Below are 17,614 nucleotides of genomic sequence, written 5' to 3' on the forward strand. Positions count from 1 at the left end.
CCCAAATGATCATGCTTACTGTAACCTTAATTATTGTAGACCAGCAGTCATTGAAAACTGTGGGCTCCGTAGTCATTTAAATTTACAACATAGCATGCGTGGAACACAATGGATTATGTAACAATGTCATGTAAATGCTTCAGCATGAGACTTTTACCAGGAACATTAAAAACATGCGTTGGCCGGGAATCGAACCCGGGTCAACTGCTTGGAAGGCAGCTATGCTAACCACTATACCACCAACGCTATGCAAAGGGAGCTTCAACAATTGAAGTGACAAAACGGTAGAAGTTTGCATTATTGCAGGGATCACCAATTCTTGGGGACTGACGATTTGATCGTTTGAGTCAGGTGTTCTGCACCAGGGAGACATAGAAACCATGAAGGACACCGGACCTTGAGGACCGGAGTTGGTGACCCCTGCATTCTAGAGACCAGTACAAGGGTAGGCAAGTCCAGTCCTGAGGAACTTCGGTCCCACCTGTTTTTCCAAGTTTTCCCTGATGTAGCACACCTGATTCGAAGAATCAACTGGTCAGAAAGCTAGAGAACCTTGATAACAACCCAAATCGTTTGGATCAGGTCTAAAAGAGGGGAGATTTCCAATGCAGACAGGAAAGTGGCTCTTCTGGACTGGACTTGCCTACTTCTTGGACTATTGTTTGAACAAATGTTCTTCAGGTACATTTTGTCCAAATGCTTTATTATGAGTTGAATCCAGAAGTCCAATGAGCTACCCAAGGCCACGTTTAAGCTTTTTCCGAGTAAGAATCTGACTTTGGTTATCCGCAGACAAGATTTTGGTCAGAATTATCATAATGATGATAATAAACATCAAAACTTGCACTGCATTTCTTCCAAGGTTATGATTTGCTTTTTTTCGTTGAACCAACATGTATCCTTGGTATGTAAATCCTTATAATGGTTATGCAAAACATTGGACCAAAAGCCAAAAAGAATGAAGACAATTGAAGCTTACACCATAGCAATCATATGAATTCCAGGGAAGAGTGCCATTAAGCAATCAGGAAGCAGACTATAACTACTTGCAACCTGAGTCAGTTTCTACCACTCGGAAAAAAAAAAATCAGAGGCAGCTATGCTAATTGCTAACCACCAATGATGCAAGGTAACGTCTGAAAAAACAGATGCTTTGCATGCTTACTAAGATCAGTGTATTTGAGGAAGAGGTTGCTCAGGGAATACAAAAGGATGACTCTGGTGGGACTCGAACCCACAACCTTTGAATCTCTTCAATGCTAGAAGTCCAATGCGCTGTCCATTGCGCTACAGAGCCGCAGTCATAAGACATTACATTTTTTTATCCATCTTAAAATTGAGCCTGGTTGACTACCGTATAATTTCAACTCCTGATTATAAGACTGCACCCAAAGCGTTGGTGGTATAGTGGTTAGCATAGCTGCCTTCCAAGCAGTTGACCCGGGTTCGATTCCCGGCCAACGCACTGCCTTAATGCTCCTTGTGTAAGGCACCAGCTCTTTGGATGTTCCTGGATGTCTTTGCATACCAGAACCTCATGCTAAGGCACTCCTGTGATATTTTTGTATGCTCAGTTTATATTTCACAAGCCTGTTGTGTAACTACCATAACAATAATACTGCTAGTCTACAAGAATTGTCAATTGTTCTTGGAACTTATGTTAATGTAACAGGGTATTACAATTACATTGGTTAGCTGTGTGGCTATGCTAATTGCTAACAACCAATGCTGCAAGGTAATGTCTGAAAAGACAGATGGTTTGCATGATTACTGAGAGCAGTGTGTTTGAGGTTGTTCAGGCAATATAATAGGATGACTCTGGTGGGACTCGAACCCACAACCTTTGAATCACTTCAATGCCGTCTATCTAGAAGTCCAATGCGCTGTCCATTGCGCCACAGAGCCACAGTCATAAGGAGCAGAATTTTTTATTCAACTAAATCTTAAAATATAGCCTGGTTGCCTACCTTATCACTTCAACTCGAGATTATAAAACTGCACCCAAAGCGTTGGTGGTATAGTGGTTAGCATAGCTGCCTTCCAAGCAGTTGACCCGGGTTCGATTCCCGGCCAACGCACTGCTTTAATGCTCCTTGTGTAAGGCACCAGATCTTTGGATGTTCCTGGATGTCTTTGCATACCAGAGCCTCATGCTAAGGCACTCCTGTGATATTTTTGTATGCTCAGTTTATATTTCATAAGCCTGTTGTGTAACTACCATAACAATAATACTGCTAGTCTACAAGAATTGTCAATTGTTCTTGTTGTTATTGGAACTTATGTTAATGTAAACGGGGAACGTTACATTGGTTAGCTGTGTGGCTATGCTAATTGCTAACAACCAATGCTGCAAGATAATGTCTGAAAAGACAGATGGTTTGCATGATTACTGAGAGCAGTGTGTTTGAGGTTGTTCAGGCAATATAATAGGATGACTCTGGTGGGACTCGAACCCACAACCTTTGAATCACTTCAGTGCTAGTCGTCTAGAAGTCCAATGCGCTGTCCATTGCGCCACAGAGCCACTGTCATGAGGAGCTAAATTTTTTATCCAACTAAATCTTAAAATCTAGCCTGGTTGCCTACCTTATCACTTCAACTCTAGATTCTAAAACTGCATCCAAAGCGTTGGTGGTATAGTGGTTAGCATAGCTGCCTTCCAAGCAGTTGACCCGGGTTCGATTCCCGGCCAACGCAATTCTTTGACCTTTCTTGTGAAAGACTCCAGCTCTGTAGAAAGCAAGAACTTGACTTTTTACTGTGAAGAGAAAGTATATAGTCCAAGTGATGAAACAGTTAAAGTTGCAGTCAAATATTTAGCCGCAGAGGATCTGCTGGCACTTCTAGCTATGCACGATCAGATGATTATTGGCTTACAAAAGGCATTTTGTCCAGCTATTCATAGCTATGGCCAACACATACAAGAGCTCAAGAGAGAATGTCTCATCCTTGTTGACTTAATGATAGCTGGAAATGTAGCTAGTCCGCTAGATAGGTAGTCCGCATGGCAGATGATACACCATTATGTCGTCCAGCCTCAGTGGTGCTGTTAAGTAGAAAGACTTTGTTGTCTCTCAAACTCCTCCACCTTGTCACATTCGCTTGAATTTATTTTTCGAAGATTCTTCTCAACCAAATTTCAGCTCTTTTAACCTAATCCACAACCCCCCAAAATGCCACATAAAACATTTGGTAGCCATTTTATGACACGATAATAGGCTAAGCCTGTGTTTGTGGTTCACGTATTGGCAGTCATTGGTCAGCGTAATTTGTCGGCAGCATTTAGTATAACTACTTTGGTAACTCAACTCGTTTTTTTTTTGTCCATCTTCCCTGTTGATGGTACTTTGGGTGGCCGATTTGGAGTTTTCCGATTTTGTCGCAATGGGGAAAAGTCCCGCTATGTCATCTCTTGCCTCAAGATGTGATGTTCTGCTACAAATAATGCTAGCTGAGTTTTGTATCAGATCCAGATAAATACACTATAGGCAGTAAAAGTTTTACTGTTGTGTCATATTCGTCATTCCAATCTTAATGTTTTCAATCTGCAGAGGGAAAACAAAAGTTCACAAAAGGCTGTTTTTGGAGGAGTTCTGCTGGATGTCCTCCGCTTTCAATCGAGAGAATTTTCTCCCTAAAGACCGTCCCCTTCACTACCACTAATTGTGAGTAAATGTGTAAAAATCTTCCCACCATGACTTCAACTTCTCCACCCTAATCCACAAACCCAAAAAATGGTGGCTAAATGCCCTGTAAAACATTTAATGGCCATTTTATGTCAAGATAATGGGCTAAAGCAGCATTTGTGGTTTATGCTTTGGCAGTCATTGATCTGCCTAATTAGTCATCAGCGTTTTGTGAAACTTTATCTCCAACTCAACTCTATAGTCATACCTCAGCCAATTGGGCTAAATTCCCACCATCACTGGTTTGTAGCTTGGTGGAGAAACTCGACACAATCTCGTTTGGGGGATACAAAATTTAATTGCATCGGATTCAGTGATTTAGCAGTTTTCGTCGGGTTGTAGATGTTTTTTCACAGAGCAACTTGTCTCATAAATCACCTGTCACCTCTTTCCACGATAAATAATTCTCTACAAATTTGTTGAATTCCTCCCCCACGTTCGATTGCAAGACTTTACGTAACTTCGGAGAACAGTTTCGGGACCGACGGTGCCTTGCCCCGACGACTGAGCGGGTTCATAATCAGTTTGGACGATTAAGAGTCGCTGAGGGATTCCTGCAGCTCCCCCTCAGATGATTGCCAGCGTGATGACTGCAGCGCTGCTTGCTGGGTGGGATTAGGAGGAACATTAACGATGCCAGTCAGATCCGTTGGGTGGGGAGGGATCCGACACGTAGACTGTGCTCCACTTTGTGCATTGTCTTTGGGATTAACTGTTGCCCAAGCCCTTGTAATGCGATGCAAATATGTCTGGGGCCATGATTAAGAGACACCTACACCAAAGCTTGTGAATTTCTTACTTTTCACGTAAATCAGGTTGAAAAACAAAAAGAGTCCATTTTGTAACGCTCGGAAGATAGTTGCAAGTGGAGCAACGAGAGCAACCAAAATGATCAGAGGCAAAAATAAGCTCATTGTTCTCCTGAGCGATTTAGCTGTTCAATGCTAAATAGCAATGTCAGCAAGCAAGCTAACATAATACGGAGGAAATATTGTTGCTAATATAATTTGTTAATATTTGACAAGGCGCTTTAAAGCAGAATGACGCTATCAAAGGATATCAGCCGTCACTGTCGTATTATTAACCTTGTTATCGAGCTTGTGTCCTTTCATCATTATTGTCAGCTTAAAATAGAACCATCTGATATTTTATTATTATGGAAGAACAGGTCATGTGACACTGAAGGACAGTCCTTTCTATTTATAAATGTGATGTCTGGCATAAAGAGGTTTATTATTGAGGAAACTGATAGCAAAATATTTCCATGGTTCTACCGCTGACCGCTATCAGCGATGACTTGAATTTTTGTTTTATTGCGCCATTCATGTCACACGGCTCTCTTTTATCTCATCGGAACACAGCAGAGGCTTGTCATTTCCACTCCTGAAGCTCTTTTCAATGACGTTATGGCTTCATTATCTCCAGCTCTGACATATGGTCGGAATTGTCGTCTATTGAGGTTGGAGTTAATACATAACTTGACTTATGCCACAATCGGGCCTTGTGCTTTTGAAGGTCTCGCTGGATATTAACTACACGTTCGGTGTTTCTTGATAAGGAAAGTTTGCAAAGCTCAAGTTGTCCCTGACTGTACACTAATTGGTTTCGGTTGTCACAAGATAGACTTCAAGGTATATTACTCCATCATAGTTTTTCGTTTCTATTGAATTTGCTATCGCACTGTAAGCACTTCCTATTTTTCCCAATACAATATTATGTAATAATTTTTTGTCTGCTTTCCTCAGCTGGTTGGAAGTATATGTCTTGTGTCATTTTCCTTGACTAAAATCCAATCTTCTTAATCTGGGACATATTTGCTTTGCATGACTTTAACCTTATTTCTTCCTCTGCTCTTTCTGTCCTTTCTTTTTCTTTATCAGTTTGTTTTGTTCCCCCTGCGCTGTGATTGCAGGCAGCCCATGGTTCTTTCATCTCACACACATACGGTGCAGATAAGCCTGACAAAGGAGGCTGTCTCCATGTGTGTTTGGGCTCTCCCGCACACACAAACACACCTCCGAGTACTTCACGTAGTTTAGACACGGGACTCTGTAATCAAGAAACATTTGCATTTATTCCAAGAGTAAACAGATGATAGCGGAAGTCGGTCATCAATGAAAAACTATTTGCAATGTTTGTAAAGACTCTTTAACTACTCTTTACTAAGTTTACAAGTATCAATGCTTTTTGATTTACCAAAATAAAAAAAACTATACATCTATAAATAGATAGATAAATGAACTATACAACTATATAACTATATTTGGGGTTAAAAATGGCACTTTAAATGACAGCATGTGTGCTAACTCCAATTTAACATGAGTCACTACTGACAGATTTTTTTTTTGAATGGTTTGCCAGTAAATTGGCCGTTTCCACATCGAACTGTTTTGCGTGTTATTTTAAAAATAATCATATCTGTCTGATTCAACATGATTATTTGGTTGGACTTTTTTTTTTTTGAGTATTTTTTAGTATTAGTACTTTGCTACTTCCCACCACTGACTGCTAGTGTTTATTCTGATGTATTTTTTTCATATGATTGCCTGTGTTCACATCTTTGGCCCTTTATCTCACCATGACGTATTCAAGACTCAAGCTGATAAATCTTAACGAGCGGCCTCGGTCTGAAGTGTTCAGTTCCATCACGGCTTGTTTGATTCCGACTGTTTGCGCCGACTAAGTGGATCAGTGTGAGTCGTTGGCGGCCGACCAGAACACATGTTGAGTGGATTCACGGTGATGGGAAACAGAGGCGCTCGTGTCCAGACGTTCTCCGTGTGTGTCTGTCAAGAGTGCGCTGACACACACGCGACATCTGGATCAGCACCGCACACTCTGCAAGTGTGTGTGTGTGTTTTTGGAGACGCTTATGTAAGCCCGACTCGGTTGGTCTCCTTCCCTTGCGTCATGCCATGCTGTGCGCAAAGTTCTTTATCGCTAAAGGAAGATAACACCTGCTCAAGTGCTTGACAAAACAACAACTTGGATCTCGATCAGGGTTCTCCAAACACTTTCTTCCTAGAGATGCAAACAAAAAGGCATTCATTTAAATGTTTATATATGAAATACATCACGTCTGTCTATCCACATTGATGCTTACGGACTGTTCCAGTTGATTTGTTACAGAATGTTCTTGTGCTTCTTCACTCTTGGCAGTCTCCTCTTTTGTGTGGCGCACACCCACGCTCAACTCTCTTTCTTCTCGCGCTCCCCTGCTGCCCTTTCTTGCCCGTCTGAATATGCGCATTCACTTTCTCAAAAGCGAGCCAACCAAAACAATGAGTTATTCTTCAGGGCCGGAGCCTGAATAATGTCATCTTGCTTCTTTTCTTTTTACTCCAACATCAATTTCTGCTTGTTTTCTACCTCCAATCATTTGCGAGATCGACTTTGAGCCTCCACCAGTTCAAACCCCAAACCTTCATTTTGACTCTTGAATTTCTGCACTTAAATTAAAAATCATTTTGGTCGACCCTTCCAGTTCTAAATGACTCCATTTAAAGTGTTTGAATGAAGCTAACACGTGGGAGAAAGCTAGAGCACCAGGAGAGCATGCAAACTTCACCCAGGAGGTCCTGAAACCAAATTGTAACCCATGACCTCTTGACTCTGAGGCAGACATGTTAGCCAATAAGACACCATGCTGCCTGATGCCGTACAAGTTTGACATAAACCACTAGCCACCTAGTTTGAACCTCAAAACAATCCAAATATAGCATACATGCTAATGTTTGCTCACTCTGTAGCTCACATTGGCACCGATATCGCATCCAATTTTTATCCCACATTTGGAACGAGTCCAATTTCGATCTGAAATAAGCCATTTCTAAACTCCAACAACCTTTTGCGACCATCCGTCACACTTCCCCACACACTGGAGTCTTTTATTGCTAACTGAGCTCACACCGGGGTTGTTTTTGTCCACTCAGGCCGAAAAAGCTGAACTGCCCTCAATGCTTGATTGCCGACTAATCCCGCAGTAAGACAACAACAATCTCCCTTTGAGCATGTGCCGTAGCGCACAGCAGGTAAGGGGCCTAAAAAAAAGGGGGGCAGGCCCCTCCATCATTGCCTCCCAACACTCCGAGGATACAACTGCTTCCATTTTGAGTGTTTAATTGCGGAAGCCATTACCGTGATGCGCAAGCGGCGACGCAACGGCCCTAACTAGAGCTAAACTATCCACAGTGACCTCATCACCTCTGCCCCCTCGAGCAAGCTTTGAAATCTGAGAAAGCAATCATGACCTTTGGCATTCTGCCTCCCACCTCACATGGCAAGAAGAAGCCCGCCACATTTCGGACAGGATGTGACCTATGAGGAGCACTCTGGAGGAGAGCCTTTACCCCAGACACTGTCCAGACTACGTGTCTGAACCCACCTAGGGCTGCCCGGCTGACATTAAGAACTGATAACAAGATGTATGAGGACTTTGTTCAAAACAGTCAACAAAGCTGGAGGGAATTACACACGACATGTTTGTCTTGACATTCTCACTCCCAGTAAAGTTTACAAGCAAATGTCTTTTATTTGCCATCACCAGTATTCTCTGAGGAGTTAAAAAAAAAAAAAGAAAAATCCATCCTCGGTGCCTTTGACGACAGTCCTTTTAAGCTTTCGCTCTTAACGCTTCCTTCTTTTGTGGGTTTACGGGACGTCCGCCAGCAAAATGTCAGTAAAGCCGAGTCGTTAAGAACGGCGAAAAGGACGCCAGGTGGGCGGGACAATTTGGGAACGGGGTCATGACGTCTGCTGTGAGTCGGTTCCAAAAGCTGCTTTTCACCACAGCCGCCATGAGAACAAAGAGCTGCTGCTGCAGAAACTTTTAATACCTAATTAACCGGCACAATTTGTGTTTTGTCATGAACAACAACAAAACACAAACAGCATTACGACATTCGCAGTATAAAATGTTCTCATTAAATAAGTGTTAAGAGTTAAGCCAAGCGAACAATGGAACATTTAATTACTTTCTGTTATTGCAGCATTTCAGCCGCTCTTGTTCAAATGGAAGTATTAATCCTTCCATGAGTGGCTATTAATGGACACATGCTGTTCATTGTGTGATTATCTTGTTGCCATAACAACAGGACACTCCAAAACAACAGGCAGAAGTACTTTAATGGCAAGAGAGCTGACATGTTACGAGTGCACACCAAATGGAGTCTGTACTGTTGGGGAGTGTTGCGTACCTTTTACGTGCAGCATTGGTGGTGTAGTGGTTAGCATAGCTGCCTTCCAAGCAGTTGATCCGGGTTCGATTCCCGGCCAATGCAGTATTTCAGTCGTTTGTAGCCGCAGAATTTCCTTTGGAGTTTCTCTTATGTGGATGTTAGATGTTCCGACGAGCGAAATTGTCATGTTGTTATTAAATATTGATCTTGAAGCGCCCATATGTGGCACACTCGTATGCTAACCCGCCGCTGGTGTAAGCATCTTCCCCACATGTGGCAAGACTAACGGCGGCAGCAAAAATCCAAGGCGAATGCACGTGTTTATTGCTTTTAACATTTTTGTGGATGGTTTTACGAGGACAAAGTGAGGCTTTATCGAGAGAAATGAAATACCCTCCCGGCCGCAGCCTTCTAATTGGCCTCATTACTGCGTAACTTCCTGGTCAACGCGGGCCCGTCTGACCTTGGCCTTTGAAATGTAGAAGCACGGCGTCGAGGGCTTGGCGCTCGAGGAACAAGCCGTCTCTCTGTGCGTAGAGCGGCGGGACCATCGGCGAGATTGTGTGTCGACACGCTGTTAGCGGCGATCCCTCTGATGTCAATCTGCCGCACTGGTGAGGGGCTGAAAACGGGATTAGGCGAGCAGCAGTAGTGCCTATCAATCACTTTTACAGATAAACAGGCCCAATCATCTAGTGTAACACTCCAGACATGAGTGTTGGTCTCTTCTGTGCGCCGATCAGACATCAGCACAAGGTTACACTCAACTCAATTGCTGTGTGCTATTTACCTGTGCAAACAAGACCCTCAGGCTGCTTCATCTTCCAACTTGTGCTTGTGTCATTCGTGTTTGAAATAAGTTGTTGGTGAATCACTTTTACAGTAGTTACTGTTCCATTTTGTCACAGTGCATGGTTGTGTAGTTTGGATTTGCTTAAATGTCACTCAGGCAATTTTTGTCCTCTTGCTAGCTATAGATAGCTAGCTATAGATACACTAATCTTCATGCCGAAGATAGCTCCATCCATACGAAATAACGCGCGCAAAATAAACCGTCTGCATGAGTGAAAGTCACTTGATAGTCTACATTCTAATGTCTGGAATAGTTGTTGTCATATTTGACTGAAAGTGGAATGCTGTTGCTAGCATGGTCTTGCTGCTTTGCTGGCTTAGTTGACTGAGGCTCGTGGAAAAAAAAAAAAAGGTGACGTTTTGAAGAAGTGTTGTCATCACAGTGTCAGTCTGACATGCGAGGGTCCCCCTTTTTTTGAAACAAAAACAATTCTTTTGTAACATGGTGGAATTCTACTCTGACCTCAACCTGAAATGTATTAATTTATTACATATAAACAATATCATATTGACGGCAGACTATCTGAGGAGTGCAAATATTTCCAGTGTAAAGACATAGCTAGCTAACTACACGTTGCAATTTTCTCGAGGAAGCTTGCTAACTTAGCTTCCGAAGCCAATCAACAACGGCAAGTCCGAGCATGGAAAACATACTTTTTTTTATTATACATTTGCCCCCACTTATGTATGACTCTATCCTTCCATAAGTCACTATCCCGCCCCCTCCAGTCAAATAAAGCACTGTCTGCCAGAATTCGCCCTACAAGCAATTTGCACAACAGAGCGGATGTGACAATTGTAGCTGTGATGCATTCTACAAGCCACTGCCACTTCAGCATATGAAGACTGGTTCAGACTCCATGCATCTCAAGATATATGTATCGATTTGCCCGTGCAACGGTCACCATTTCCTCGTATGAGGGAAATTGATTTGGTGTTATCTTGTTAAGTTAGTTTGAGCAAGTCCAAAATATTTTTTATCTCTATGTGGAACGTATCCCCGGGGTGCCCTGTATGTATAAATAAATAAATATCTGTTTGAAGAAAGGAGGACATGCACGCCATATCGTAACACCTTGTGTGACGATGAGCTGATGGAAAGTATGAGTTCTGTTTTATGACCCGGTGATTGGTGAGAGGCCCCCCCAGAGGGTTTGCAGACGGAGAGAGTGACATAACTAGGATTGGGGGGGGGTTAGTGAAGGAGGAACATAATTAGCAGTCCCATATTGGAGGGGGAAGGGACAGAGTGTTAAGAGATGAGATAGTTGAGAATAAGGGAAAAACAGGCTGGAGGAATAAAGATAACATTTTTGCATAGGTTAATTCAAGTTAAAGTTTTGATTGTCCTTTCACGTCATGCTACTTTTTGACTATTTCTCAAAGAATTAGAACAAAAAAGTCTCATAACATTGCAAATGTCCTTTTTTTCTTTGCAACTTTATGACTTTAGTCATCCATTCCAACTTTTTTGTCGCTGTATTATGGTTTACTAATTCTTTCAACACTGTGACCTTGTACTCGTAACACTCCTATTTTTATTTTCAACTTCTTTTATGGTCATATAATAACATTGAAAATATGACTTTCTCTCAAACATTAGAACTTTATTATTGTGCCCTTCTTGCCGTCAGTAAAACATATTCTATAACATTTTTATGACTTTAAAATGATGACTTTATCATTCTAAAATATGACCGCGTTCCCTTTTTGTTACGCCTTGAGCTGTAACTCTTGTAACTTCCCATTTTCATGAGATAGTGGAAAATATGGTGGGAGGAAAACAGGTCAAAATGAATTGATAAGGTTAAAAATAAAATGACGGTGGAAAAAGTCATAAATTTGCTTCAGGTGCCATCTGGTTGCATTACTGTGAGACATATTTGTAATAAAACAGACACTTTGTGAGTAACTCATAAGTAGTGACGACATGGTACGCTTTTGAAAGGGATTAGTTTGGCCTGAGCTTATCAAGAGAACTGCGCTTTTTACAGGAATACACGTACGTGCACGCACACACACCCCAGATAAGAACTGATGAAAACACACTTCAAGCCTACCGACACAACACAACACTCAAGTGACCACAGATGTGTTGTGTTGTGATGTGAATGGACTTTGACTGTGTGTGTGTGTGTTTATATTTGTGTTTGATCAATGTTGTGCACAAATGTGTGTTTTAGTTGGACCATGCTAGAGATAAGCACGACTCAGAGGTAGTCACCAGTAAATGAACTTAATTCTTTACTTTTTTCCTGCATCATTTTGTGTATAATATATTCTCAAGCTTGTAAAATAATCTTTAAAAAAAAGTTGTAATATTATTACGTTTTTTTTCCCGTAAAATTACTATATTTTTGTAGTCTTAACATTTTCTTTATGGAGTATAAAATTAGGACATTTTCATCACGACTACATTCTTGTCATCTGATGGCTTTTTCAAGGAATATTGTGAGTTTATTCAATTAAAAAAAATAGTTCTGTGGCATAACTTAGTGTTCAACATAAATATACAGAAAATTATTATTTATTTATGATCATTATTTTATTATTATTATTAAAATATTGCCTGTGTACTGTGCTGAGTATAAAATGACAATAATTCCAAAAAGGGTAATTAATTTTTGTAGACCCTTCTGGATGACAGCTGAAAGTGTAGTCTTCAATCCCAAACTATTTGAATTCCACAAGGACACACAAACAATGCGCGTCAGTTCAAGTGCGGCAACGTGTATAAATCTCCCGGTTTGAAGTGACTTATCCCGGAGCTAAGTGCTAACAACTGGCGGTGTGTGATGATTTACAAGATGAAAAGATGGCATCTGATACGAGAGCTCCCTCCTCATATCGCCTTGCATCATTTAGCGTGGGAATCATCTCTCAAGTGTTATCTCTGTGCCTCAAATATGTCCGCTCGGCGATCAAGTATCACATGCTGGCAACACACATATGCGAGGTCCAAAAATCACACTCACATGTACGCACGCACACACAGCATGTCCCCCCCAGCTGCAGTGCAGGGTCACACGGTTTGATCCCAGCGACCCCCGTCTTGTGTCACTCGCGAGACCCATGTAAGGTTACACTCGAACATCTGCCACACTTTGGACTCGCATCTTCTCAACTTTGCGTCTCGCATGAACTTGATTCGGTGATGGAACGACGAGTCCCCAACACACGCCAAGACAACTGCAAAAACAACTCCGATACGTTACGTAATGAAATACCGTCGAGTGCTAAGATTAAATTTGAGATACAGGGTAGGCTAAAAGTAACTCGTATAGTCACTTCTAATGCAACTTAGTTACTTTTAAAACAAGTAAGTTACTTTTAAAATCAAGTACCGTATTTTCCGGACTATAAGGCGCACCTAAAAACCTAAAATTGTCTCAAAAGCCGACAGTGCGCCTTATAGTCCGGTGCGCCTTATATATGGACCAAATTCCTAAATTTAAACTGGCCCGAAGCATTGTGTCATGAAATCAATCATAAGTGGCCCGCTGAAGACTATGAATCATGAATCAAAAAGACTATGGATCATTATTTTGTGATCATAAAGTAACTTGTTGCGTCTGAAGTTGAAATAAAAAAGATAAAATGGAGAATGATTTGATTTGGATTAAAAATCTGACATGATGCATTAATGGTGCGCCTTATAGTCTGGTGCGCCTTATATAAGGACAAAGTTTTAAAATGGGCCATTCATTGAAGGTGCGCCTTATAGTCCGGTGCGCCTTATAGTCCGGAAAATACGGTAATTAGTCAAATAACTACATTTTTCAAGCTAACTGTAGCAATACTAGCTGTTTTGCTAACGCTAATTGATCATGGACACACACACACATATATGCCGCCATTGTGTTGTTGTCTGCTTCCTGGGCCCCACCGTGCACTACCTGCCGGCACATTCCTGCCCAGCCATGTCAAAGTGTCTTTGTGTCGGCAGGCCTTTTGTGTCACTCTTTTATTGTCGCCTTGTTGCTCTTTCCCCTTGTGACATGTGTTATCTGTTACCTTGCGCACAGTCCGCACTTCAGCTTGACCAGCACTCGGGGCAGCGCCACATGTCACATGGCTATTGTCGTGTTTAAAGTCGAATGGCAGGTTGAACTGTCGTTTGTTTATTTGCGGTCATGACGACAGTGAAAAGGCAAACGTTCAAATGTATTCGATTACATTCAAATGTACTTGACAACATCGCCTGACACTAGTCGCTATTAAATAGGAAAATGAACGTTTTCAGATTTTCATGAAGTTCTACTTGTGTTTAAAAGCTAAACCCGTGATGCTTGTTGCCCGCTTTGTGCGTCTAGCTCGCAGCGGAACCATATGTCACAGATGTACAGAAGACAGCTTTATTAGTCGGTAATGGCTTCCATTCATACTGCTGGGGGCATAAAAATCTATTTGACACATGCCTGGAAGTCAGTCAGCCAAATTCCAGTAATCATGGAAAAAAGGATACAATTCGATACGCTAGCAGTGTTATTATATCATTAGAGTCCAGAAAGTGACACACGCTTTGGAGACATTTGGATTTAAGAATGGTCACGCACAAACGTGAAGTCAGGTCTTAAAAGTTTAGTGGCTCTCAAGTCTCAGACAGGCGAGAGTGTCCATTTGAGAGTGGAAGTGGGAGAAAAAAAAATGGAGGAGACGATAAGTGACACAGTCCCTCATAAATGTGTCAGCTCACTCTTGTGGCTTTATTTGAGCTTGCGGGCTTCCTGCCTGCTGAATAAAGGGAACAGAGATTTACAACAGAGGAACAGAATCTGTCACTCCATCAGTCCTCCACTCAGTCAGTCCCGTCCCCCCACCAAATCTCCTACGGCAGTTTCCCCATCTTGCTTGTCATTATAATTATACATTATTGTCTGTCTACGTCTGTTGCTTCACCATTTTTGTTCACATAATCTTTCAAGTGTTGCAACATTGATGCTATTTGTTAGCTTGTCTGTTGTGTTTTGCATTGTGTGTTAGCATGGAGCTAAACAAACTTTTCTTCAGGCAAAGCAAAGTGTTTGCTTTAAATACACAAGGTCTTTGTTTTATGTATTTAGTTTGACAATAAAGTTCACCTTGAGAAAAATTGTTCAACAAATCTTTAGTAGTCCACATAACATGATGTGGCAGGCCGGATCTGGCCCCGCACTGTGAGTTTGACACCTCAACTTCGGCCCAAAATGACCCCTAACAGCGCCTTCTTTCCATTTCCCGCTCCGCTTTGATCTTCTTTCCCTTCCTTAACCTGACCTAACGCTATTCCCTCAAGACCCACCCAGCACCACATCCCTCTGCTCTCTTCTTCTCAAGAGTGGGGGGCATAAGAGCCCGGCTGGGTGGTCCCCATTTCCCCCCCCCAACCACCCTCCCCCTCCCCGGGTCATGAGTCAGAGGTGAACCCCGACAGTGTGTGGGAAAGGTGCAGTGCGGTGCACAGAGCAAAGGAGGAGGAGAAGGAAGGCGCTGGGGGCTGCTCCGCTTCCTCCGCCAATGCAGCGCCGTGGCTTCTTAATGGGCCTAGCGGGGTCAATAGGACAGAGAAACACAGGCGTGTTGCTGCACGGTGCCGCTTGCACTTTTGATTTATTGGCCCAATTTCTTCTCCAAACGGGCTTTTGCTTGGTTGACGTGGAGGTGCTGCAGACCGACACTTTTTCCTGATATATCAGATTTTTTGTGAAATAGTTTTTTATTATTTTTAAATTATTTTTATTTTATTTAGATTCTTTTTAATTTTTTTTATTTTCATCAATTTTTCCATCCATCCATCCATCCATCCGTCCATCACCTCCGGGTGAATGTGGAATTTCTATTGGATATCAAACTTGAACCTCAAATCTTTATCATGCAACACGTTCAAATTGTCCCCTGGGAAATATTTAGACTCGTCAAAGCTATCTTTGTGGTTCTTGAATGAACGTCACAGTCAGCGTTCCCAAGGACATAATTTCTTGTCAATGACAGTCGCAGAATGAAAAAAAAAAAAAAAGCCCACACTGGAACACAATGTCCTGACGGGAAATGAAATCCTTGCACGGCTCTGTCTTTTAGTTCTAATCTATTAATTCATTCCGGCTTTCTTTGGAAGACTTAAAAAGGAAAAGAAAAGCAGTTTCAGAATATATGAAAAGACAAACAGCTGCTCTCAGTTTAAGAAGCATCTCCATGTGAGCATGTGTGGTTAACAGCGCGCATACAATTACACACGCAAAGGTATGCAGTAAACATACTTATTGTTATGACTAAACATGCCCTCATTCACAACGCCGCCTACGTGCTGACACATTTGTGCGTCCCGCCTCTGTTGCCAGCATGGGACTGCGTTATCAACAACGCGGCGTCCCCAAATTGGCCCATCATTTGCCCAAACCTCAAATTATCTTGTTTTTTTTGATAGCGGGCCAAAGATGGAGGTGAAGTGGTAAAACAAAACAGCTGTCGACATGAAACACTGAGATGGATGGCCGTGTCGTTATGTTTAATGGCGTGTTTCTCATTCGACAGCCTTCATTGAGTACATCAAATAAAATTTGCTCTGGATTTTTGTGCCTTCGTTGTAAATGATCATGTAAAAGACACAAAAGAGATTTGAATGTGAACTGATGTACATTGTTAGCGTCATTGTTAGCTTTAGCATGCGGTCACGCTTTGTCAGGAAAGTTCATAGACGGGCGAAGTGACCTCATGGAAATGTAATTTGGGAGCAAACAGAGGCGGCAGCTCCCAGGTGGCTTTTATGATTAAGAGATTATTAGCAGGGAAATGAAAGGGCTTGCTGCAAATTTCCATCGTGTGTGTGTGTGCATGTGTGTGTGAGATAGATTTGCCATTCATGGTTCAATATTCAGTTTTTGTTTCTTGTAAACCCAAGCCACCATCATTCAACTAGAAAACCAAAATATTTGTACTCGGTTCTTCCCGCCACTAGCAACCGACAACTCTTTCCCTCCTGCTGAGGCCCAGTGAAGCTTGTTTGTGCCTCGAGGGAGGCACGAGGGATGTGGGGTGTGTGTGTTGTGGTGGGGTTTCCTGCGGAGGTGCTCTCCTAGCCTGGAGGTGCACTTTTGTCCTAATGAGCTGCCTAATCAGAAAATATGCATGAGCAACTGCGGGGGAAATTAACCACAACTGCCAGGTCGTAGAGACAAACACATTTGATCCCACCTTTTTTCACAAAAGGAAGTACAGATATCTGTCTTCAGAGACTAAAAGTAAACACAAATGGTGCCGCAACTTGTGTAGAGGGTCAATGGAAGAATATTTTGTTTGATTCAGTTTAACTGAGTCACTTGGAGTAGTTGTGAAAGTCTTCATGACTGCCCATGAGAGCTAAATTGTATACAAAATGGTGGTGCAGAAAACTATTTATTACATTTGATCCAATTTGAGTTATTTCTTAAATCTAGTTCAAAAACAAAATTGGGTTTTTCCGCCCCCTGCTGTTCAAATACAGCACAAATCAAATCGTCTTAAGATAGCGTTTTTGGCCAACCACACAGTTTGGATGGGATCTAAACAAAATCGTGACGCACAAAAACTCTCAATGAATCTTTAGACATGATAACAATTACAATGGCAGTAAAATCATAGCAGGATTGCGTAGCTTATCACATGTTCGGACTTGTTTGTATCCGGACAAAAGGTGTGAGGCAGTGTCACCATTGTAACAAAAGCAGGGCTTGACTAAATTGCTACTTTCCCAGGTGAGCCTCCTCTTTTTTTAAAGAAAAAAAAAAAAAAAAAAGAGCCTCCTGACCTCCTCACAACTTGTCACTTCCCACAAAGGCTAATCCGGCCTCTCCTTTGTGTCCCGCTCACTCAGCATTCAGGCCCCCGCAGGCGAGACGCTGGGAACGTCATGTAAAATAAAAGCTCGGAGCGCTACTGTTGAGC

General features: G+C 42.1%; 8 non-coding genes across 8 annotated transcripts; 4 read left to right on the top strand and 4 right to left on the bottom strand.

Annotated features, from left to right (window-relative positions):
- Positions 1 to 174: 174 nt before the first annotated feature.
- trnag-ucc lies at positions 175 to 246 on the bottom strand. Its single transcript has one exon. It is a non-coding gene; the product is annotated as a tRNA-Gly (tRNA).
- Positions 247 to 1,213: 967 nt separating this feature from the next.
- trnar-ucu lies at positions 1,214 to 1,297 on the bottom strand. The gene is given in 2 exon segments: positions 1,214 to 1,249; positions 1,261 to 1,297. It is a non-coding gene; the product is annotated as a tRNA-Arg (tRNA).
- Positions 1,298 to 1,393: 96 nt separating this feature from the next.
- trnag-ucc lies at positions 1,394 to 1,465 on the top strand. The gene has a single exon. It is a non-coding gene; the product is annotated as a tRNA-Gly (tRNA).
- Positions 1,466 to 1,813: 348 nt separating this feature from the next.
- On the bottom strand, positions 1,814 to 1,905 carry trnar-ucu. The gene is given in 2 exon segments: positions 1,814 to 1,849; positions 1,869 to 1,905. It is a non-coding gene; the product is annotated as a tRNA-Arg (tRNA).
- Positions 1,906 to 2,006: 101 nt separating this feature from the next.
- On the top strand, positions 2,007 to 2,078 carry trnag-ucc. Its single transcript has one exon. It is a non-coding gene; the product is annotated as a tRNA-Gly (tRNA).
- A 354-nt stretch (positions 2,079 to 2,432) lies between these two features.
- On the bottom strand, positions 2,433 to 2,524 carry trnar-ucu. Its single transcript is given in 2 exon segments — positions 2,433 to 2,468; positions 2,488 to 2,524. It is a non-coding gene; the product is annotated as a tRNA-Arg (tRNA).
- Positions 2,525 to 2,625: 101 nt separating this feature from the next.
- On the top strand, positions 2,626 to 2,697 carry trnag-ucc. The gene has a single exon. It is a non-coding gene; the product is annotated as a tRNA-Gly (tRNA).
- Positions 2,698 to 8,893: 6,196 nt separating this feature from the next.
- On the top strand, positions 8,894 to 8,965 carry trnag-ucc. The gene has a single exon. It is a non-coding gene; the product is annotated as a tRNA-Gly (tRNA).
- The last annotated feature ends 8,649 nt before the right edge of the window (positions 8,966 to 17,614 follow it).

This window comes from Syngnathus acus, chromosome 13 (assembly GCF_901709675.1).
Source record: "Syngnathus acus chromosome 13, fSynAcu1.2, whole genome shotgun sequence".
Classification (NCBI taxonomy): Eukaryota; Metazoa; Chordata; class Actinopteri; order Syngnathiformes; family Syngnathidae; genus Syngnathus; species Syngnathus acus.